Raw genomic sequence first — 6,053 nt, 5'->3', positions numbered from 1 at the left:
ATCTATAAACTCTAGGAATTTACCCCAAACCCTGCTATAAATCTTAGTTGTAATTGGTTTTCTGCTCCCCAATAAAGTAGAAACTAAGCCTGGTGAAAACCCCTTGCTACTCAATAGCGACCTCTCAAATTCCATGCCGAAAGATGGAACCCCCTGGCCTGGGCATGGAATACTGGTCCCTGCATGAGAAGGTCCGGCCTCTCTAGTAGAATCCAGGGATCTGACACCGACATTAGCCGAAACAGAGAGAACCAAGGCCTCTTGGGCCAAAAAGGGGCTATCAAAATCACCCTGGCGCCTTCCTCCCGGATCTTCCTCACCACTACTGGAATCATCACTAATGGCGGAAAGGCATAGGCCTTCCTGAACCCCCAAGGAATCTGGAGGGCATCTACGGCATGGGGATTTTCTGCCGGATTTAGGGAGCAAAATCTCTGCACCTTTCTGTTTGCCCTTGTGGCGAACAGGTCTATGTCTGGCTGCCCACATAACTGGACAATCTGATGGAAGACCTCCGGGTTCAACCCCCACTCCCCCTGTCTTAGGGTATGGCGGCTTAGAAAATCTGCTTTCACGTTTTCTATCCCCTTTATGTGAAGGGCGCTGAGGGATAGGAGGTTTCGCTCTGCTAGACCAAGGATCCTGTCTGCCACCACCATCAGAGGGCGTGACCTTGTCCCTCCTTGGTGATTCACATAGGCTACTGCTGTCCGGTTGTCAGACCTGACCTGGACATGGTGATTTTGGATGTGAGGGAGGAAGCCCCTGAGGGATCTTTCTACAGCCCAAAGCTCCTTTAAGTTTGAGGATGCTCCCCCCTCGTGGTAAGCCCAGTGACCCTGTATTGCGAGTTCTGCCAGATGACCCCCCCATCCGGAACTGCTTGCGTCGGTCGTAATTACCCGATCTACTGGTCTGGACCATTGAACGCCTGCGGTTAGATTTCCCCTGACTGTCCACCACGAAAGGGAATCTACTACTTGTGGGGAGAGAGAGAGCCTGCCTTCTAAATGCCCGTTGCAGGACGTCTGTGCTGACAGGACCTCCCACTGAAGCCGCCTCATATGCCCCTGGGCCCACATTACTGCTGGGAGACAGGCCGTCATAGAACCCAGGAGGGACATTGCCTCTCTCAGAGACATCTCTGGAGCTTGAATGGCCTTCGAGACTAATGCAATCAACCTGCAGATTTTGTCCTCTGGGAGGAAGCAGGTTTGGCGACGAGAGTCTAGGATTAGACCCAGAAAGGTCTGAGTCCTGGAGGGGGTTAGTCTTGATTTTTGGAAATTTACTAACCACCCCAGCTGATGCAACACTTCCGTGACCACTAGGAGCTGACTGGAGCAGTGGGCTTCTGTTTTCCCTATTATCAAGAAGTCGTCTAAATATGGCATGATCACTACATTCTTGATCCGTAGGAAGGCTGTCACTTCTGCTATTAGTTTCGTAAATATTCTCGGGGCAATGGAGAGGCCAAAGGGTAGGGCAGCAAACTGAAAACGCCTCAGCTTCCCCTGAATAAACAGGGCTACTCTCAGATACTTCTGATACTCCGGATGGATTGGGACGTGATAATATGCGTCCTTCAAGTCTATTACAGCCATAAAGCAGTTGCGATGTAAGAGCTTCACTGCCGAGCTTACTGACTCCATCTTGAAAGTCTGGTTTTCTACTACTTGGTTCAGACTCCTGAGGTTGATGATGGTCCTTAAGGACCCGTTTGGTTTTTTTATCATGAATAGTGGGGAATAGAACCCCCTCCCTCTCTGTGTTGCTGGTACTTCGAGAAGGACCTGCTTTCCTACTAACTCTAACACTTCTGTTTCCAGGGCTAATTGTTCTTCCTGGACCTTTCGTAGGGGGGTAACCACAAAGGTCCGCCAGGGGGTCTGGCTGAACCGGATCTTCAGGCCCCCACTGATAATTTTCAGAATCCAGGGGTTTGCTGTTATCGCATCCCAAGCTGGAAGAAAGTGGGAAAGCCTTCCACCCACTTCCAGCCTGGCGTCATTGGGAGGATCTCTTCGAACTCGAGGATGGTCCTCCAAACATGTAGCCCGATTCTTTTTTGGACTTGGCTTCCCATTTCTTTTTGTCTCCCGGAGGACGACCCCGGTTAAAATTTTCTTCTCCGAAAACTAAATCTTCTTGGTTCCCCCGAAAATCCCGGGAACCCTTTGGTTTTATCGCCTGCTTTTTCCAACAGGTCTTCTAACTTTTGGCCAAACAGGAGTCTACCATCACATGGGAGGGAGCACAGTTTCTGTTTCGAAGGTAGGTCGCCTGGGCAACCTTTGAGCCACAAGGCCCGCCTGGCTGCATTGGATAGTCCCGCTGCCCTAGCTGACAGTCTGACCGAGTCAGCTGAAGAGTCGGCCAGGAAGGCCGATGCTGTTTGTATTAGAGGTAGCTCTGCAAGTATTGCCTGTCTGGAGACCTTTTTATCTTTAAGCTGGTCTTCCAGCTGTTGGAGCCACACCATCAAGGACCTCGCCACACAGGTGCTAGCCACCGCTGGTTTTAGGCCACCTGCCGCCGCCTCCCACGTGTGGCGCCCCTAACCAGTTTGTCTGTATTCTCAATGGGGAAGCAGGGTCTACCGCCCCCCGATGAGGAAGAGGACGATGAATCCCACTGCTCCTCGGACTGGGAGGAATCAGAGACGGGGGAAACCTCTCTACGGGGCCTTTTCTTCCCTCTAAGGAACCCTTTCAGGGATCCCTGAACTTCTGCATGTACTATGGACTTTAAATCTGCAGCAAAATCCCGGGAATTCTCAGCTATGGTTTTGGTCACACAGCCCTGGCAAAGTGGTTTCTGCCACTCTACTGAGAGAGAAGCTTGGCAAAGGGCACACATTCTATGCTTTTGCTTGGCACTACTCTTCTTAGGCTCCTAAAAAAAGGAAGCACATAAGAGACTTCCCGTTATTAACCAGTGACATTCACGAAGCTCACTCACCCTCGGAGGTCACAAACGGGTACCGGATTCGGAGGCTGTCGCGGAACCGATGATTCCATTCTGGATGGTCCCGAGGCACTCGAAGCCTTACTCCTGCGGCTGCCACTACGATTACTCGAGCAGCTGTCTGTATACGATGCATCCCTCTGCTTTTTCTGTTGCTGAGGTGGGGGGGCAAGCTGCTGCTGCTCCTGGCTATCTGGATCAGCCATGTCTCAGAAGCGCACCACGCTTCCAGGATAGCTCCCCCCCCTTAAATATAGGGCCATCCAGCCTCCTCCGGTCTGTGGGCCCTCCCCCTTCCTCAGGCCGGAGCTCCGTTGAAAAAAAAAAAAATAAAAATAAAAAACCGGCCTGGGACGCTCCGATGGGCGCCGCCATCTTGGATCGGTGCCGCCTCCTAACGTCACCCAGCGCGCCGCTCCCAGCGTGCCCTGCGCCGTGACGTCAGGCGCGTCACACCCGGAAGCGTTCCACACTGCAGGGGGAGGACGGCGCCGCGGTCTCCGGGAGGACAAAGCCTGCCTCACCGCGTGCGCCCCGCTCGGCGCAGAGACCCCAGGGGAAGCTGCGGACGGCGCTTCTGGGATACTGAACCCGGTGCACAGGCCAGTGCCCGCTCTTCCACACCGGGACAGCCCCAGGTAAGTCTTCTTTCTTCCAGACAGGTTCCCCATCAAGGACAGGAAACCAACTGAAGCGAGGGAGAGGTATCGCCCTTTTATTTCAGACGGTTTCCTGTCCTTGGTGGGGCGGATCCTCTCTCTCAAGGTGTGCTGTCATGGGGGAGGGGAAAAAGCAGCTTTGACTGAGGTAGCAGTTAGGATGAGCGGCCTACAGGAGGACTGCCAGGCGCAAGAGGACTTGGGTCCTGACAGTGCTACTGCTGCCATATCTTCATCCTCATCAGATGAGGAGTTTGACTTTGACAAGTATTTGGATGACATGGAGCAGGCAAAGCGTTGCCGCAAGGAAAAAGATTTCACTCCGTCTCCTATAGCAAGCAGATTGACCATATTTCAGCAAAATGTTTCACCTGCTCTCGAAAAAATAGAAAAATTCAACCGTTCATCAAAACTGACTGTGCATGAGGCAATTCCTTTATACCCAGAAATTGTTAGAGATGTTGCCCATGTGGTTACGGCTTTGCCTCCAACCCAAGTTAGTGTAGAAAGGTTGTTCTCTAGCCTTAAAATTATTAGGTCAGATTTGAGGTCATCTATGAAGGAGGATCTTATGGAGGCAATTCTATTTCTTACAACAAATTCATAGACTGCACAAATGTTATTTAGTATGTTTTTGTTGAAAACTGTTTTTCTGCCACTTACATAGTGTATGTATGTATATATTATACATACACAGTACAGACCAAAAGTTTGGACACACCTTCTCATTTATAGATTTTTCTGTATTTTCATGACTTTGAAAATTGTACATTCACAATGAAGGCATCAAAACTATGAATTAACATATATACTTAACAAAAAAGTGTGAAACAACTGAAAATATGTCTTATATTCTAAGTTCTTCAAAGTAGCCACCTTTGGGTTTGATGACTGCTTTGCACACTCTTGGCATTCTCTTGATGAGCTTCAAGAGGTAGTCACCGGAAATGGTTTTCACTTCACAGGTGTGCCCTGTCAGGTTTAATAAGTGGGATTTCTTGCCTTATAAATGGGGTTGGGACCATCAGATGTGTTGTGCAGAAGTCAGGTGGATACACAGCTGATAGTCCTACTGAATAGACTGTTAGAATTTGTATTATGGCAAGAAAAAAGCAGCTAAGTAAAGAAAAACAAGTGGCCATCATTACTTTAAGAAATGAAGGTCAGTCAACTTTGGAAGTGTCCCCAAGTGCAGTTGCAAAAACCATCAAGCGCTACAAAGAAACTGGCTCACATGAGGACCGCCCCAGGAAAGGAAGACCAAGAGTCACTTCTGCTTCTGAGGATAAGTTTATCCGAGTCACCAGCCTCAGAAATCGCAGGTTAACAGCAGCTCAGATTAGAGACCAGGTCAATGCCACACAGAGTTCTAGCAGCAGACACATCTCTACAACAACTGTTAAGATGAGACATTGTGCAGCAGGCCTTCATGGTAAAATAGCTGCTAGGAAACCACTGCTAAGGACAGGCAACAAGCAAAAGAGACTTGTTTGGGCTAAAGAACACACGGAATGGACATTAGACCAGTGGAAATCTGTGCTTTGGTCTGAGGAGTCCAAATTTGAGATCTTTGGTTCCAACCACTGTGTCTTTGTGCGACGCAGAAAAGATGAACGGATGGACTCTACATGCCTGGTTCCCACCGTGAAGCATGGAGGAGGAGGTGTGATGGTGTGGGGGTGCTTTGCTGGTGACACTGTTGGGGATTTATTCAAAATTGAAGGCATACTGAACCTGCATGGCTACCACAGCATCTTGCAGCGGCATGCTATTCCATCCGGTTTGCGTTTAGTTGGACCATCATTTATTTTTCAACAGGACAATGACCCCAAACACACCTCCAGTCTGTGTAAGGGCTATTTGACCAAGGAGGAGAGTGATGGGGTGCTACGCCAGATGACCTGGCCTCCACAGTCACCAGACCTGAACCCAATCGAGATGGTTTGGGGTGAGCTGGACCGCAGAGTGAAGGCAAAAGGGCCAACAAGTGCTAAGTATCTCTGGCAACTCCTTCAAGATTGTTGAAGACCATTTACGGTGACTACCTCTTGAAGCTCATCAAGAGAATGCCAAGAGTGTGCAAAGCAGTCATCAAAGCAAAAGGTGGCTACTTTGAAGAACCTAGAATATAAGACATATTTTCAGTTTTTTCACACTTTTTTGTTAAGTATATAATTCCACATGTGTTAATTCATAGTTTTGATGCCTTCAGTGTGAATGTACAATTTTCAAAGTCATGAAAATACAGAAAAATCTTTAAATGAGGCGTGTCCAAACTTTTGGTCTGTACTGTATATATGGAATCGATATTATATATTTACAATTTATTACAGTTTGTGTTCTAAAGTTGTATTCCAATAAATATATAATATGTTCTATCTAAATATCTTGATTATTGTATCATAAAAATGATTAAATGTCTGATGT

The sequence above is a fragment of the Phyllobates terribilis genome, unplaced genomic scaffold (assembly GCF_046119375.1).
Source record: "Phyllobates terribilis strain yellow unplaced genomic scaffold, ASM4611937v1 Scaffold_2__4_contigs__length_985480577, whole genome shotgun sequence".
Lineage (NCBI taxonomy): Eukaryota > Metazoa > Chordata > Amphibia > Anura > Dendrobatidae > Phyllobates > Phyllobates terribilis.
Note: the sequence above shows the minus strand (reverse complement) of the source record.